The sequence below is a fragment of the Ambystoma mexicanum genome, chromosome 2p, assembly GCF_040938575.1.
Source record: "Ambystoma mexicanum isolate Mex_15411 chromosome 2p, UKY_AmexF1_1, whole genome shotgun sequence".
NCBI lineage: Eukaryota > Metazoa > Chordata > Amphibia > Caudata > Ambystomatidae > Ambystoma > Ambystoma mexicanum.
The window spans coordinates 655,101,221-655,121,062 of record NC_090923.1 but is presented as its reverse complement, the minus strand read 5'-3'; positions in this window follow the sequence as shown (position 1 = coordinate 655,121,062).

Here is a 19,842-nt window from a genome sequence, read left to right as displayed (position 1 = left end):
CCCAAAAAGGAGCTTCCGGAACAGGTCATCTCAGCGTATCATGACTCCTTAATTGAAGGCCACCCTGGAATTGCTAAGACACTTGCCAAGGTAAAGCGAAGTAACTGGTGGCCCACGTGGCGTAAGGACGTCATTCAATTCATCATCTCTTGCGGCGTATGTGCGCAAAATTACTATACCATTCTAGTGGTCGTAGACTTGTTTTCTCTAAGATGGCCCACTTTCTGCTGTTTAAAGGTCTCGCAAATACATCTAGCCTGGCAAAGATATTCCTCTAATACATCATACGACTTCACGGGTTCCCGTCAGTGCTGATCTCTGATCGAGGTACTCAATTCGTATCCAACTTCTGGAGAAAATTTTGTTCTATGGCTCAAATCGACATCAGACTATCCACTAGCCACCACTCCCAAACGGATGGCCAAACGGAGAGAACAAACCAAACGCTTGAACAGTGCCTGCGCTGTATGCTACATCAAGTGGAAGGAAATTGGAAAGACTTGATAGCTGAGTATGCATATAATAATTCCCTACACAGCAGTAGGGGACAGACCCCATTTTATACAATGTATGGCAGACATCCACGCACCTCCGAACTGGACGTTCCCACTACTCTGGAAATGCCGGCCATTAAAACCTTGCACACCATAATTTCTCAGGCCTCCACAAGAGCAGTCGAACATTTACGTCAAGCTAAAGACCGCCAAAAGAAATAAGCAGACCAGCATCATGAAAGGGCTCTCAACTACCAGGTTGGAGACGAAGTTTGGTTAATGTCAAAACATGTGCCATAAAAGGAACCCAGACATTTCACCCATAATATTTAGGACCTTTCACAATCAAATCTATTATAAACCCAGCCACAGTTAAACTGGCCTTGCCTGCCAACATGCATGTTCATCCTGTGTTCCATGCGTGTCTCTTGAAACCAGTTCAACCTGGAACCCGGATGACTATACCACCCGAACCAGTAATGGTCAATGGAAAACCGGAATTTGAGGTCAATAACATCCTAGATTCAAAGTACGTCAGAGCGAAACTAACTATCTAGTGGACTGGAAGGGGTATGCCCCGCAGGACAGGACATGGGAACCCTGTGACTATATTCATGCACCACGTTTGATACAGCGTTTCCGTCATGATTATCCCACCAATCCAGGACTAGACGGGAGAACCACCCTGAGAAGGGCCTTGGGGGTGTGGGGTGCTGTCATGACCCCTGTCCCAGTCCTTGTCAGACATTCCATCTGGGCTACACCACGGTCTTCCATCATGGCCTCAAGGGTCCCATCATGTCCCCCAAGACTCTCTTGTAGTCAGTCCTGGCGCCTTTAGCGCCAGGCTCATATGGGAAGTCAGAGAACTGGGACTTACAATAGCCTTTACACAACATGGATGCCCCCGCATAGCTCAGTTCTAGAACTGGGATACCTGCAGGCTATATAAGCCACACCCAAGCTGGGGAACACGCCTCGCGGTACTCTGCTGGTTGCAGCGTGACGCTCACCACGGTCTGTTGGAATCGCCATCTGCATTCCTGGCCTGATTACCAGCAAGAACAAGAACACAGTTGGTATTCCCTTACCTGCGAGTGAACCCTGCTTCTGTCCTCTGCTCCTGAATCCCGAAAATCCAGCATCTCGGCGAACTCTCAATCTTGATAGCCGCAACCTGGGAAGAAAGAGAACGGAAAAGCAGCATTAGTAAGCGTTTATTCTTCAACATTGAAAACAACCCAAAAAGGCATGCACTTACCTAGATTTTACTTGTCCTCGGCCCACGTCCATCCCGGGCCATTTAATGACCTGCCATCTTCTCGGCAGCATACATTCCGGGACATAGCGACGACCTGTAACAAAGGGAGAAAACAAACGGGTCAGCACAAGAAAGGCACATAGTGTCGTGCTTCGCGCTTTCACTTACCATCTCGTGCACAGCTCCAGACCGCACAGCATTTCACACCTAAGAAAGAAGGAAAGACATTAATAGGGGCAATTGCAAAATAAAGGACAAATTGCCAAAACAGCAGACTTACCTGACGAACAGAGTCGCAGCAGGACTGGACTGTGTGGGGCCTGCACCAGTGAAGCAACTAGGATGCGACGAGCCCTTCCACAACGCGCCCCTGCACAGAACAGCAGGACGGAGAGCACACCATTCCCAAAAGCAAGGTGAGGAGAGCACTAAGGGGGTTGTTGGGTCTACAAGGGAGGTGGGCTCTGGGCTAGAAGAAACAATAAAGCTGAGCCCAAACTCCTGTGTTTTCAAAACTGATCCTCAACTGAACAATAGTCCAAGGGAGTGGGTCCAAGGTAGGTAGCCGTCGAGCCAGACTGGGTGGTGTCCCCCCTGCATACCAGGTTAGCGTTACAGTGATGTCACAGGAAGTTGAGGTGACGCACCCAGAAGAGAGATGAATCTAGCAAGGATGTAGACCCTATAGAACCTGATGGCGAAGTGATGAAGTTTGTAACATTTAGCCCCTGAAATGAAGATTGCATGTGCGGAGAAGCACCAGAGTAAATGCAAAACCATTTTACAATTGTACAGACACAGTAACACAAGTAGACGAAGTAATCGTAAGGCTGGCTACCTATTAAATAGATTGCAGCGATTTTCGGATGTATATACATAGGAATGTATAGAATCAGGATGTTCCACAATGCATTTTAGCAAACTTGGACCCTATGAATGGAAGAATTGGTAGTGTGGCGCAGCAGAATAATAGCTGACGACGAAGGAAGATTTGGGAAAGGTTTGCCTGGCCCAGTGTCAAGAGTTGGGGCTGCCGAGAGCCTAGCCATGTACTCAAGAAGATACAAAAACATGAAAAGAGAGGTGAGCTTCTGTTTGAGGTGTAATGAAAACCATTGAGGGTGCCAAGATTGCTTCATTTAATGGTATTAAAATACAAAGGAGAGCTCAAAAATCGTGGTCTCAGTCACGTGGTTGGATGAGAATAGACTTTGGGTCAATTGAATGGCAGACCGCAGGGGTGATGCTGGATGTTGGGCTCATTGTGTGTGGAGGCATGCCCAGGCCAAACCCCCAGCACCTGGAGTCCCAGTTGCGTGCTGCTAGCGTGTGGAATCTTCCAGAAGGGTACAAGTGTGCCAACCAATTAGAGGGCCGCGTATTAAGGAGCCCTATAGTTTGAAAAGCCAATAGCATGTTGAGTTTTAGACTGACACGGAAGATAACTTGCACTTGGGATGAGCTTAGTTGCCCACCTGACCTTAGAGATCCAATCACGTCCCTGTAGCCCATAGAAAGTATATGTAGATGTTCCCCGTTGACTTATAAGCCTGAGTAGGTTTTCTTATTTTGCCACGTATCCTGATGCCACTCATGATGAATATTTAGTATAAAGTCGATATGTTTTTACGACTATGTCGAGATAAATCTGTGCGGAGTCCGTTGATGTCCGTTGTACTCCCTGTTTTAAAGACTTTTTATTAAAACAGCTTACCCTTTTGCCAACTTCTGGAGTCGGTCTGATTATTGATGTTTGAATAAGATCTGCATCCCCATCCGTCTCAGATAAGGTTACCTCGTCTAAAAGTACCCGTTCCTCGGGTTCAAGAAGCTTTTCTAGCTCCAGTTTTAGATGCTTCAGAGACCCTTGGAGATTGCGGAGGCAGAGAAGGACGATGACCCAAAATTGATCTTGTGTATCCAGTTCGTACTACTTGTAACACCCACTTGTTAGACATTATTTTCAGCCAATGATGTAAGAGATGGCTTATTCGCTGTCCGACAGGGGTGCAGATACTCCTCGTCAATTCTGTTTGGACTGGGCTATTGCTTAGACGAACCAATCCCTGCCTCTTTGTGTGGATTATCTGGTCGATGATTGTTGGTACTTGTTGCCCATGGCCATCAGGCCGATGATCTGAGATGGACACTCCTTGAGAAGATTGGACTGACAAGAAGGGCAAGTGATTTCTCTGCACTGCTGTTCAGAAAAGAACAGTAGATCTTCAGACTATGAACACCTCCCGTGGGTCTGAATGAGGAAATACAGTGGCATGAACTGGCATTGGGAGACAAATGACCACGACATGACCACAGTATGAGTAATCTCTTGTTTGGACGGGGGTCTAGTAGTTGCACAATCACAAACATCTGACTTGGCCAGTAGAGCCAAATAGAATGAAGACAACATGTGCAGTGTGGACCTGGGAACCCGCAAGATCTAGTGCTGTGAATATGAATTACCTGCCGTTGCACCTTGTCACTGCACTAATGTGGGCACTGGGACTTGGGTAACAGGATAACTTATGCTGAGGGTTTCCCCACTGATATGTGGCAACTGCTAGCACATTGGCATGGACATTATATATTCGTGTATGTATCCTTTATGGTGACCCTTTGCCACCCTTTTCCTTTAGAATCGAAGTACATTGCCTCGGAGTTCCGATTACTCTACTCTTGCCCACTGGGACCTGGGGGCAAGCACATTGTGCCCTTAGAGCCCACTTCAGTCCATAGAGGGAGATGCTTGTGCATGAAATTATAGCTGTGGTTTGAGCCGCGGCACATTTCAACATAAACGCGCCATCAGTAAGTTTCAAGTACTCTAATGCTGCAATAAGACAGAGGTAACAAGGATGTATATAGCCCCGAGAGGGTGGTGACCGTTGTTTTAGGTCACAGTGGGTCCGAGTCGGCCAATAGTCAAACCAATGAGCGTCATAATTATGAGGTATTGACTTTTAAGACTTCTATTAAATGAAGATTGTAAGTGGTCTCTCCACCCATAATTATGAAAATGATTCAGGATGTGGGCTAATAGGGATCCTACTATGAGCACTGTGCCTCTTTAATCACGCTAAGATGCCGGTGGAAAAGCCGACCGAAATGAACAACATTGTGTGACGGTTCACATGACCCACCGAGACGCTGCCCAAACCATTTAACATACCGGGTTTCCGAGGCAGAAACGAGAAGGAATTAATCTGGTACCAATAATGGGATTCTGGAGTGAGCATGATTTAGATCTGCAAAAAATCCTGGTCACTGCTGATGGGACTGGATGGGAAATAATATAAGTGCCTGCTTTGTGTCTGTGTTTAGGTGGCTGATAACACATGGCGGGGCACTGATTTGCTGACTGTAGCGAACAGTAGCGAACAGGAGCATCAATAGAGCGGTGAAGACTGCAAGCACACTTTGGTAATTCACAGGAGGCGGTGTCTCTTTGGGGATGGTGCCTGCATCATATTTTGGAATGATTCATGAGACCCGAGTATGGGATATTATAAAATTAATGAGAAGCGGAGGAGCTGCTCTAGAAACTGAATCACTGTCCACCGTCTCTCCTTTAGTTTGCTAGATTATCAGTTTACAGTCACCACTGATAACCAGAGAGTGATCCCTAGACACAATTTGACGTGTTGTTGGTCCTGAAGAAAGTGGCTTAATGTGTATATATGTAGCACATTTTAAACTTTGGAAATTCTCATTGTCAGTAACAACAAAAAACTAGGTTAATCATGTTGGTAAACACAAACAAGTGGCCCAGATATGTGATGTCATCAGTGATATCATCAATTACATTTGTGATGTCATCTTTGATGTACTGGGTGTTAGTCTTAGCAGTGCATGGCGGTGGCGCATGTTATGGTTGCTTAGCTTACCATAACTGGCAAATTTCAGAGGTTTTCGCCTTTACTTGTCACCATAACGTCCCTTTTACCAAAGTTTTTTTCATTGAATTCCATAGGTTTTTATTAGTGCAACTTAACTATAACATCTCTTTACCAACGTTTTTTCAGTGAATTTAATGGGTTACCAGTGCATGCTAATTTCCTACAACTTGCAAATGTCATACTTACCCCAGTATAGCAACATTTGTGTCCAATTTGCAAAGTTTCAACTCAAAACTCACCTTCTAGTATCATTTTTAACACTTCTATACACTTTTTGCAACTTTTTCCACAATTTTTCTGTCTGTCGACGTTTGCAAACGTCTGACATCACCGACCTTCCGAAAAGTGTCACGTGACCACGCGCTCGCGCGCAGCATGATGTGTTCTCCTCCACACTTCGCGATCGGGTCCCCGCTTCGCCAACAGTTCGGAATTGTGCTTTCTACTGATCTAGGAACTTTCAATCTCAAAATGTACCCCTTGCACAGCTCCTACACCTATTCTTACTCATCCATTAACAATCTAGTACAGGGCACATACTTGGAAGAATATTAGCGAACCTTATATTCATCTTGAAAATGGCATCAGCTATTGCCATCCCTCCTCCCCCAGAGCCACCACCACCATGAGCTGGAGGACCTACACAACAACAAAAGCACAGTACTTCCAAAGACAATGAAGAGGACTAAGAAGATGAGGTAGCGGAAGGGCCTACCTCTAGCACCAAGAGAGAATCATGGGTGTGACAGTTCTTTACCACTGTTGGGATTGTACCAAAGGCTAAAGCTACCAAAGTGAAATCTACTGAGTACAACTCATTCGCGGACTTCCTGGACAGTACTCTTACGGGACCACCTCCATGCTCCACCACACCCAATCCAACCACCACAATTCTCAGAAAGGCTGTTCCTTTCTTAGCAAGTAGTAGGCTGTCTTCCTCCACCTCATCTTCCTCAACCAGTTATGTAACCACACACCCTACTTCTGTGGGACACAACATCCCACCAGCTACCTTGCAAGCAATAAAAGAGGCTTTTGATCCATATCTTTCGAAGACAACAGTCCTTTGTATATACTGCAACACACCACTCTGCAGGAGTGAGCAATTTCGAAGTGCTTTTGAAGCTATAATCAAGGAGCATGAGGAACACTGCCCCCTACTTTTAGATGTAACACACGCACAACATCTTCCCCTATCCACCTGTCCCTCCATATTAGTACTTGGTGCCTCTTCCCTCATTCCCACCTCACCTTAACGTCTAAACTCTCCTGCAGAAAAACATAATAATCAAAAAACAAAAAAAGGTTCCTCTAGGAACTACCTTTCACAGTAAAAAAAATAGAACAAAAAAACTAATCTTAGAGACTCCATCTACTTTACATTTCTCAGTTAAGTACATAGACTCAAAACTACATTTCCATTAGCATTTTGTTTTATGCTAATGGAAATTGTGTGGCGTTCATCCCCCTTAACAAGGGACTGGAACGGGGGATAACGGCTCACCAGCCCATTAGCACGAGCACATTTCTTTTCCTTTTCAAACCTATCCTAATTTCGAAAAATGTTACCACATAGCCGGTCCCTGGTGGACATGGCCACTATATCCCCATTGGTCGTCCCTCGTGGTCATGGCCAGTAGCCAGATTGTCTGGGTCATGACCTTATGCCATGACCTGGACAATCTGGCCTCTGCCCATGGCCACAGGCTATACCTCAGTCACCAAAGGTAAAACACTATTTTTTGTACCTACGTTATGACACTTGTCAAAAACTAAAACACGGGCACATTTGCAAAATCATGTTTTCAGGTCCATTCCAATGCTCCTTAACATGAGTTTTCTGGAAATCCGGCCATGTTTTATTTTTTCAAAAGTGTCAAAATGTATGTACGTACAATAGCCATATAACTTAGCCCCCACTTGACGAAGTCCATCCAGACGTTGAATAAACATTCAAAGTTGGGTCTCTAATCTTTCTGAAAACACAGCAACAAAGTTTTAAGCCCTCTAAACATGTTGAGACACCCCTCTAATTTAGTCCCCTCTTGACAAAATCCCACCAAACTTTGCAAAAACATTTATATCTAGATCTAAAATAATTTTGCAAACATTTCTGCAGATTCGTCAAATGGCACCACATTTATAAGCCTTTACAATATTTCAGACTCCCCTTCTAATTTTGCCCCCTCTTGACAAAATCCCACTAAACGTTGCATACATATTTGTATCTAGATCTAAAATCTTTTTGCAAACATTTGCGCAGATTCGTCAAAAGGCGCCACATTTATAAGCCTTTAAATTATTTTGGGGCGCCCCCTCTAATTTTGTTCCCTCTTGAAAAAACAGCACCACACTTTTTTAAACCATTCAGAATCCGGTCTAGAATGATATTCTAAAATGTCATGCAGTTTCATTGAGTGGCGCCAATGTTATAAGCCATCCAAAAACTGCTTTTCACTAACCCTGTAATGCACAACTAAGCACAGATGCCCCGAACATCTAATATATTTGCGGACCTCACAGGACTGCCCCGGACTGTTTGCGGACATCGGAGAAAAAAAACACCAGTTTTTATTGTTGCTTTTTAAGTCTGTATCCCATCCCATACTCAACACCCCTCACCTCTCCAGAGATTTTCATTAGTTTGACAAGTGCAATGTTGTGCTTTTTAATGTTGTTACCGCGAGGTTCGTGGACAACAGGCGCTGTCCGTGAATCCAACATGGCGGGCATTTCCAAAAATCTGACACACCTCACGTTTTGTATTACCAATTAGTGGGCACGTAGGATGTCCGCGGACATCGAGTCGCCCTCTAGGCCAATTGGATGCCAGTCTGCGGACCAAATGAGGCCGAGCCCAGATATTACTAATTTGTTTTGACCTACTTTTTGGTCGTTTTAAAAGAAACTACTGGATGGATTTACACCACATTTACAAAATCACACTTTCGGGACCAAGCTACTGCTCCTGTCGTACATTTTGTGAAAATAAGTCCATTGGTTTGGGCTGTAGATGTGAGCAAACATTTGTTTTCATTGCATCTATGGGCAAAACCACATATTTTGTGATCCCCCCTATAACTTTACCATCCCTTGACAAAAACTCACCAAACTTTGCAGGATTCATCTGACAGGGCCATGTACCTGTTTTGCAAAGTTTCAAGAGGATTTGTTGGGGGGGCGGGAGGGGGGCAAAGTCATAAACCGCCCAAAAAGTGCTCTTCCTATGCGTTGAGCAATTTAACCGTAACTACAGGGCCGCTACTGCAGGCCCTGCATATATATATATATATATATATATATATATATATATATATATATGTATGTGTGCGTGTATATATATATATATATATATATGTATGTGTGTGTATATATATATATATATATATATATATATATATATGTAAAGCTGTGTGCCCTCTGTGTAGTGGTGCAACTTGATGTCTCTTTTGGCGATGAGTTGTAGTTGTAGAGGTTGAAGATGCGAGTGGAAACGATGGATCCTTGTGGAACTGTGTAGGTTACTAGGCAGCCCTGTGATCTAGTGAGGCCCATGTGGTTAAGTTGGTCTCTGTTGGAGAGGCAAGAAGGCAAGCCACAGCAGGACTGTTCCATTGAAGCCTATGCACGTGTCAAGGATGTTGACTATGATTTTTATTTATATAGCACTTATGCCAAAGTGCTGTACATAGAACATATTTACATATATTTATCATCCCAACCGAAGTTGGTACCCATTTATCGACCTTGAAAGGATGAAAGGCTGAGTTGACCTTGCTGGGATTCAAACCTGCGACCTGCAGATCTCACACAGATCACAGCAGCGAGCGCTCAACCCGCTGGTCAATCTTACCGGCTACATGCTTACATTCAGGTTTATCCTGAATGTAAGCAGTTTCAGATTTAAATTTAGAACGGTCAGATAAAATGTCCTTGTTGAACTGGATTTGAAAGGCCTTTAACATTTCAAGAGACAACTTTGAAAGATATCAGTAAAATCGGAAAGGACGTGAAATATACCAAATGTACAATTGATAAATAAGAAAATACAGTGGTACAGACCCTGTGATGAACTTTATTGAAGAACCAAATTGAAAGACATACAAAAATGTAGACAGACACGTGAGACACAAAAGGATAAGGCAAGAGGTTAATGGAACTGAACACATAATGTTAGGTGTGCAAGTGCACAATTGCGAACAAGTAGTTAAAATGTACCTTGAACAGAGGATACAGCACTAAACCACCACCACAAACCCACATACAACATTAGCTTAGTAAGAATATTAATCGATAAAAAATATAAACAAGATGTAAATGGATTTAATGCTTTTTTCTGGGTTAGTCAATGTAAGCAGAAGATGCTAATACTAAAAAATTGAATACTGAAACAAGTAAATGGGGCATTATTGTACCCTAGAATATCACAATAATTAACCAGGAATATTCAATAAGTAGCAATAAATGCTAACCACGTGGATAAGAAAAATGTTGGCACATCTACCTAGAATGACTCTTAATCCACCAGGCCTAGCTTGGAAGGGCCAGTTGACTTCATGGGAGATCTGGATTGATCTCAAACATTGCCTAGATGACTGCCCTGGTCTGTATGATTAGGACTTTTACATATGCCACTTAAACAGTTACTTTTTATAATGTTTACACTTTTTAAAAGCAGGCTACCGCTCTGAGTCTTTTCATAGTTTCTTTAGAGAAATCCAGGGAGAATGAGTTTGCCATGTACGGTGTTTCCTTGGCATGCAAGCACCTAGAGAAAGAGGAGAACAAGTATTCACAGTAGTTCTGGGGCTGATTCTGTTAACCTATTGTATTTCAAGGGATGAATTGAAGGGCAGACAAAGACTTTTCAGTTTTCCCTTTTTCATATCGCCTAGAGTTTTATCGGGAATGCTGAAAAAACATGCTTTCCCTCCAGTTTCTCTCTCCCAAATGTAGTTGAAAAAATATTTGCTGCATATTCTACACTCTTCATGAACTCTTCCAAACTTAATATTTAATGCTTTGTCTCTGACAGTATACCAGTAAATGATCTCATATACTTACAAACACTTTGCATGTTCTCCTGTACTGCTTGGGTGCACTGATCTACAGTAGCTATCAGAATATGAATATCAGAAAGCTCCTGAATCATTTTGTAGATGTCCCATTGAAGTGACAGAACATGGCTAGAAGATTGGTTCTGTGAGGATTAGCTGCCATGAGTGAGGAGACATAGTGTTGTATGAAGACTATTTGAAGACCGAACGAAGCAGAAGGTATAATTTTATGGTTGGAAAACCTCTTAAGAGAGCAATGATAATGATCTTCTTACGGTAGTGATAAGAATGTATATAGTAATTGAACATGGAGCAAGAATGTAAATTAAACCTGAGAGAGCCCCAAAAGTGAGAAGTCAATGGGAATGCTCTTCGCTAACGCAGCATAGGGGGAGAGATTGGATATGTCAATACATCCCTAAAATTACGTCCAAAAAAGCATTCCAAAACAAACCAAAATATTGAAATGAAAAAAAATAACCTTCAAAAGGCCACTGATAATTAGTAAGGATTTTGATCACAGTTGTTAACAGCACTTGAAACATTTCCCATCTTGTACCGAAATGCTGAAATATTCTTTAATTAATGGTAAAATGATGTTTAAGCATAACCCTCTTCAGCTTAGAAGATATGCAAAATTGTAGAGGAAATGTGTCTCAACAGGTAAAGTACCACAGGTCTTCAAATCGGCTTAGATCAAGCCGCTACTCAAAGACACAACAGGAAACGTAGAGAACCTATCCAACTACAGGCCCATTTCCAACATACCCTACATTTCCAAACTGCTAGAAACGTAAGGCTACAAAATAACCCAAGAATTCATAGAAGAGCACTGCCTACTAGACCAGGCACAAGTTGGTTTCAGACCAATGAGAGGAACAGAATCCGCTCTCCTCTCAATATGGGATGACCTAAAAATAAACGCAGACTCGGGACAACAGTACCGCCCTGATTTTCCTTGATCTATCCGCAGCTTTCGACACTGTCAACCACGACATCCTCATAAAGAGATTAGAAGGACTAGGAATAACAGACACCACCCTACTATGGATCAAATCCTTCCTAACAAACAGAACCGAAACCGTATGGATGAAACCTTTTAAGTCCAAACCTAGAGATTCCACGTGCGGTGTATCACAAGGATCATCTTTCTCCACGCTTCTATTCAACATCTACATGTACCTATTAATCAAACTCATCAAAAAACATGGCCTCACATGCTACAACTATGCCGACGATACTCAAATAATCTGCAACATACAAGACAACCGAGAAGAAAACAATACACTAGAGAATTGCCTTTGTGATATATAAAACTGGATGAACCTCAACCACCTCAAAAACAACCCAGGCAAAACAGAGATAATTATTTTTTTTAAAAAAGGGAGGAGACATCAGCTACATACACTGGCCAAGAGAGCTCGGCACCACACTAGCACCATCATCAACTGTAAAAAACCTAGGGATCCTGATGGATAACAACCTCACTCTAGAGCCACAAGTAAATGCTCTACTCAAGAAATGTTTCTTCCTCCTGCGAGCAGCAAAAAGGATCCTACCGTTCCTGTTGTTCGCCAACAAAACACCATCATCGCTCTGATCATGTCCAGAGTAGATTACGCCAATAGCCTATACCTGGGCATGCCGGAACGACTTCTAAAAATTCTAAAAAAATCTACAACGCATACAAAATGCGGCAGCCAGAAGCCTCCTCAAGCTACCCAGAAGAGAACACATCACACCCGCGCTAAAAATACTACACTGGCTACCATTAAAACAGCGAATAAAGTTCAAGTCCATGTGCATCACGCACAGAGCAATACACAAACAATGCGCAGAATTCCTAAGCGATAAACTACGCCTACATCAACCAACAGGAACACTGAGATCAATCACCGACATCCGCCTGGAACCAAAACCCTATAACAGAAGAAATCTCGGAGGATCCTCTTTCTCTCACCAGGCACCGAAAACCTGGAATGACCTACCTAAGAATATATGGAACACAACAAACCACCTAGCATTCAGGAAACTCCTCAAATCATGGCTCTTCACAGTGTAACTACAACAGCGACGCACTAGAATACCCACCCCTTTAAACAATGATGAAAATAACACCAACCTCGGTCACTCCCAAAATGGACATACACAGAACACAAAGAACGGACCCCACGACAGACCATAAGATATTATGGGAAATAGCCACAAAAGGTGGTGACCATAGACTGATTACATACTCAGACCGAGACGAAAGCCCTTAAATGACTCATCCACTACCTCCCGGCCTTACCATAACCAAAAACCCCCAGCAGAGACATTTAGATAGAAGGTTTGTGAGAAGAGACCACAACACCAGCTCCAGCCCCCAAGGAGGAGAAGAGACACCAACCCACACTAATCAATCCATCAGCATTAGAACTCCTACAGAGCTCGCTAGAATAGAACGGCGAGGAGCAATTAGAACACTTACAGAGTGCGTTAGAACAGCACAGTGAGTGCATCACACAAACCTAAAACCCTGCCAGGCGTAACCCCTTTGCCCACCCTGATGAGATTGGGAGGATTGGCGAGCGCCACACTTGGACACAGTTCTGAATGTTAGCATGTTAAACCTCATATAACCCACTAACAAAAACTCAGCATTTCTGCAGACTTATCTCACTCAAATATTTCACACAACCATCTCTCGCACAACAAGCCGCACACGCTTCACAACACCGCAACAACACATAAGCCGCACCAACAGCACACAAGGACTGGCATCGATCCGATACTCGCACCAAAGCTCAGCACCCGGTCTATACCGAGTTGAAGCTGCCAACAGAATACCACTCCTCACACTATCCTACTCCCGCTTCACCTACTAACCCATCCCATCCTACCTTCTCGTTTGCAGATCCACCAGAGTGCCTGGGGACCAACTCCATTGGTGACGGTGTGCGGTACAAATACCTTTTAAGATTAAACATTTTAACGCTTAATCCAGAGTGATGGAATAGAGGTTTTGTTGTCCTATATGTAGGCACAGACAAAGTGAAAATCTGTGAGGAAAAGTACAAATGATTAATATTTTTTTATTATTGTGCTTTTGTATAAAATAAACCTTGCACAAAAAGCAATTAAATTGCATTATTCATTACATTATTCATAACAAAGCAAAAGAAAGGGAAAAATAAAAAATAAAATAAAAACAAGCCAACTTAAAACAGAACACAAACCCAAAGGGAAAGCACAGGTCACAATTCTACACATGATAAAATCGGTCAATAACATTTTTCATTTTATTTTTGGGAATACAACTTATAAAAATCGCAGTACCGCTAAAATTAAGGATAACTGAATACTATTAAAAATTCTTGCCCGAAAATTGCAACGAGTAAGAGCATCAGAATACATATTATACAGACTTCATACAATTACAATGTGTACATCAATTATTACATCAAAACATACACCAAACACGACATCCCTAAAATTACAGTACTAAAATATTAACATTGAAGTTTCCCTATGCTATCTTCTTAATAAGATCAAGTATTAGTAGCCAGATACGAAACATTGTAAAATTCAGAATCGTACAATTCCGTGAATATAATAAGCTCTATATTTGGTAGCTATGGAAATTTACCAATTTATATTGCAAATTGAAGAATCCCTTTTGGTGAATCGCCTTCAGTTCCACACAATTACTTAACTGATGTCTAGGTGTTTCGATCTCATAATGGCATAGTGTACAAAGATGTTGTGAATAAGGTATATTTTACCATGTGCCAGTTCTAGAAATAGTAGGGGGGTAACTGCAATCTTAATGACATAATAAACCTTAGATAAACAGGAGGAGGTCTACCACTGCTAGGTAAAAATTGATGTTGGATCGTTAATTTGACCAAATTCAATCAAACATTAGGACATTTACGTTCAAAGTTACGTAAACCAACATTGTGTCTCAAGGGCACTCCATTACACTATACACAAAATGTTTAGAAGTTTTTATTAGTTGAACGGTTATTTAATTTGAACTGGTTTTGAGAAAATTATACAGAAATTAAGGAATTTGGCTAAAATATGGTGAAAAGGGAAAGGGGGAAAGAAAGAGACCTAAGAGGGGGGTAATGAAAGAGAAGCCTAGGTCACGTTAGCGAGGTCTGAGGAACAAAAAGAAATGCTTGCAAGAAAATAACAGATTTTAAGAGACTGGTGAAGAGATGCTTTATCATCAAGCTTATAAAGGCAATTCACGACTAGTAACATTAATAACATATTCAAGCACAACAAATGATAATAGAAGTCATTTCATCAACAGACATACAGAATCAAATCTTGCACAGTTCTCCAGCATGGGGTCTGGAATGGATTCACATGCTCATGAATATTCCCCGTCGTCAGGCCGGGAATCCTCGGTATAGAAAAAATCAGCGTCAGTTTCGTTTCTGATCTGTCTTTCTTAGTAGTAACCAATCACTGGTCTCTAGGTCATACTACTCCCAGCCAATGACTGCCCTCTCCCTAAGCCCCGCCTCTGGCAGCCATCCTCAGATTTTTACTGCACGTTCAAGTGTTGGGAGTCCTCGTGCTGTAGCTCTCGAGCTTTTGCTGCGTTTTCAGAAGATTTTTCTCATTTTTCGGTTAAATTGAGCCTCAAGCTCCACCGTTTCTACATCTGATCAATGGGGACCCGTTTCAGAGTTTTCTACGCCCCTCGAGGGTGAAGATTTTGTCGAGTTACGCTTTTGGAGGATTCCAGAAGTTCCGAGGCCTACCCCGGACAAGGCCCAGGAGAAAGGAAGCTCTACGCCCGGGAAGATGTTCAGGACCTGCCCTGGATGCCATCTTCAGAATGTGTTTAAGGAGGATGAGCATTTGTTATGCCTCTACTGTCTCCATGAGGACAAGACGCACGTGGAGAAGGACTGTGCGTTTTGTGGGAACATGTCGGAGCGGACCATGAAGGATCGCCACCTCCGTCTCGCCAACTGGCTGGAATGGAAGAGCCCGTCAGGCGAGAAGAAGAAAAAGAAGTCCGAGCGGTCTTCTAAGTCCTGTGAGGGCGCCCTGGCGACAGGGGCCCAACAAAAGGCCAATCACTGGGAGTCCGCTGGCACCGGGAGCGCCGAACGGTCGGGCTCCTTGGCTGCCAAGCAGGGCGCATCCTCCCCGGCGCCATCAACCATGAGCCAACGCTCTGGCTCGGGTAAGAGGAAGCCCGAGACCCCGGCAAAGCTTCTGGAGAGGCCCGGTCGATCTCAAAGATTCCGGCAGAGGGGGAGCGAGGCTCGGACCCTCCCCCCAAGGTGAAGGCCCCAGGCATACAGAAGGTGACGATGGCCTTAATTCACCCTGCTAAGACCTCGATCGAGGATGTCGCAGCGGCCCTGGCTCAGCCTGTGGAGGCTAGGCCAGTGGAGGTGACCTCAGGATCCAGAGTCTCCCTGCCACTGCAGAGGGAGTCGTCTTTCAGGCTCATCGAGAAGACCCCCCACGAAGTCCCTGTTGGAAAAGGAGGGGGAGGGGCAGGTGGCCATCGTGGATACGGACACGACCTCTGAAGAAGAGCTCATCAAAGTCGTGGAGGAGGCCCAGCCCATCGGGAGGGATCCCGACGAGGGCGACGACGAGAGCGACGGTGCTGCCGACGAGGTTCCTCAAGAGCCCTCGCGCCCGTTGTTTCCGGTGCCGCAGGACACTTCTGCGGCCATTTTGTCAGCGATTCAGTCCTTATGCTCGGAGATAAGGACAAGGTTGCCCCTCCCCCCGACGGAGGTACCTGAGCCCGACCTGATGGGGGAACCGGAGCCGGGACCTTCGGAAAGTCCACCGCATAAGAAGAGGAGGACGCATCCTCCGCCACCTCTCCCACCTCTGCGGCCTGCTCTGCCTTCTCCCCGGTCTACTACCCACGGGGATGATACAGGCACGGACACGGCTACGACAGGTACAGATGACGACAGAGGTGACGACGGGACGTGTCCCCCGTCACCCCCTGCTCGAGCGTCCCCACCTGATGAAATTGGATCCTTCCATGCCATGATTTCCAGGGCATCCGAGCTCTTCCAGCTCTGCCCCAAAGAGAAGAAGGAAGGGTTCCTTTACCAACGGCGTGAGGCTAAAAGGAAGACGGTCCTCGCCGTACCACTCCTTGATGACATCTGGGATGAGGGGCTCGCCCTTCTCAAGAACCCGGCCACGGCTCCTGCATAGAGGGACCGGTACGAGAAGAAGTACCGGGTCCCTGACGCTGCCCCCTTGTGCCTTTGGGCGCAACCTACCCCGGATTCGGTCGTCTCGGCGGCGGCAAAGAAAAAAGCTGGGGGGCATCGGCCTCGACATCAACTTCCCCGCCAGACGTCGAGGGCAGGAAGCTGGAAACGATGGGACGACGGGTCATCTCATCCGCAGCGACGACTATCAAGGCGGCCAACGCCCTGGCTATCGTAGCCCGCTACGACAGGGAGTTGTGGTTCAAAATTGCCCCTCTATTGGACTTCCTTCCGGACGCCAAAAGGGCTGAGGCCCTTGAAATCTTTCAGGAAGGTGAGATTGCTTCGGATCACGCCATCACGGTGGCAACGGACATCGCCGGCACCAGTTTCCGTCAGTTGGGCAACAGCGTTTGCCTGAGACGACGAGGATGGCTCAAGGCGACGGATTTCCGCCACGACGTACAAACCAACGATTTGGACATGCCCTTCGACGGGAACAACCTGTTTGGGAAGGTGGTTGATGAGTCCCTTCAGGCTATCAAGACAGACACAGAGACTGCCCGGGCACTGGGAGGGCTCCAACAACAACGGCCGTCCTTTCGGAGCTCCGGAGGCAGACACGGTGCCTAACAAGGGATCCGGCATTGGCTCTTCGACGTACCGCCAAGCGGCAAGATCTTCGTCTCAGGAGGCCTACAGGGGACGCGGCAAGTCAAGTGGTGCCCGTTGTCGTCGACAGGGAGGTCAAGGAGGCAAGGCGGCCTCCAAACAATATTGAACCGACCGTGGGGTCGAGCCCCCACCGAAGCACCCCGGTGGGAGGCCGGCTGACGAGGTTCGTCAGCGTGTGGGAGTCCATCTCCACCGACCGTTGGGTGCTGGACGCCCTGGCCCAAGGGCACGCTCTCGAGTTCCAGAAGAAGTGCCCTTGCGTTCCACCCGTGGCCAGGAAGGAAAATCACTTCCCTCAACTACTGTTGGAAGTAAGGGCGATGCTCAAGAAAGGTGCCATCGAGCTCGTCCCAAAGAGGCTTCAGGGCTCCAGAGTTTACTCAAGGTACTTCCTCGTAAAGAAGAAGACAGGAGGATGGCGTCCCATCCTGGACCTGAGACGACTGAACAGATACATCAAGGCACAGAAGTTCCGGATGGTCACCCTCCAGCATGTGCTGGGACAGCTGGAGGAGGGCGATTTCCTGTCCTCGTTGGACTTGGAGGATGCGTACTTCCACATCCCCATTCTAAAAAGACACCAAAAGTTCCTCAGGTACGTGGTCCAAGGGCAGCACTACCAGTTCAAGGCCCTCCTGTTCGGATTGAAGTTGGCACCCAGGGTGTTCACCAAGTGCCTTGCACCGGTGGCGGCGCGGCTGCGCCTACCGGGGATTCACGTCTACCCCTACCTGGACGACTGGCTCATCCGGGCAAGGACAAGGGAGCTCGCAGTGGAGCACACTGCGAAGACCGTCCAGCTGCTCACGGACCTGGGGTTCTCCATCAACTTTCCAAAATCCCACCTGTTCCTGTCGCAAGTCGCCCTGTTTCTGGGAGCCAAGCTCGACACAGTGGCGCGGCTGGCCTCGCCGTGGGAGGAAAGGACCAAGACCATCTTGGGCAAGGTGCAGCGTCTGCTGGCCACGGACATGGCCAGGGTACGATTTATCAAGTCCCTCCTCGGGATGATGTCCTCCTGCATTTATCTGGTGTGCCTTTGCAGGCTTCGGATGCGCCCCTTACAAGAGTTCCTCGATGCCCGCTGGGTCCAGTCGACGGGCAGCTTCGAGGACAGGATCCCACGCAACGAGACGTTCCATCAGGCGATCCGGTGGTGGGGTACCCGCTCTCATCTGTCGGCGGACATGGACTTTCAGACCCCAGCTCACCAGGTGATGGTGACGACGGATGCCTCCCTGGAAGGTTGGGGAGCGCACTCCGGAGATCTTCACGCGAGAGGCCTTTGGCTCCCGGAGGAGAAGTCACTCCACATCAACATCTTGGAGCTCCGCGCAGTGTTCTGGGCCCTCAGGTCTTTTCTTCCATCCCTCAAGGGCAAGGTGGTGAGGATCTTCACCGACAACACCACCACGATGTTCTACATCCGGAAGCAGGGCGGAACCAGATCCCCTGCCCTATCCAAGGAAGCCCAGGATCTGTGGCATTGGGCCGTCGCCCAAGGGATGTTTCTGGTGCCTTTTCATCTAGCAGGAATAAAAAACACCATCGCCGACTCACTCAGCAGAGAGATGCGCTCGTGCCACGGCGTCCTCAACTCTCAAGTGCTACGGACATAAATGGAAGAGGTTCTCTGTCTGGTGCCGTGCACAGAAGATTAACCCTTTGCGGATTACGGCCCCTCAAGTATTGCCGCACCTACTGTCATTGGCCAAGGCTGGACTAGCTCACGCTTGCATCAAGATGCATCTGGCCGCCATCTCACGATACACCAAGACTACGGGACGGGCGTCCTTGTGGTCTCATTGGCTGGTGAAGGAATTTATGAAAGGATTGTTCCGATCATTCCTTCCGGTGAAGGCCCCTGCCCCGGCGTGGGAGCTCAACGTGGTGCTGACAAGGCTCATGGGGGACCCATTTGAGCCTATGCATTCGGCACTGTTGAAGTTTCTGTCGTGGAAGACAGCTTTTCTCGTGGCCATCACCTCTGCACGACGAGTGGGAGAGATCCAGGCCCTATCTTGCAAGCCACCATACTTGACTTTTCACGACACGAGGATGGTGCTGAGGACGCACCCCTCCTTCATGCCCAAGGTGCCGTCGGACTTCCACCTCAATGAACCCTTGGTGTTGCCAGTTTTCTTCCCATCGCTTTCGTCACCGGCTGAGAGGACTCTGCACTCGCTGGATGTAGCTAGAGCGCTGAAGTTCTACGTGGACCGCACAAAGAGTTTTCGGAAGAAATCACAGCTGTTTGTAAAC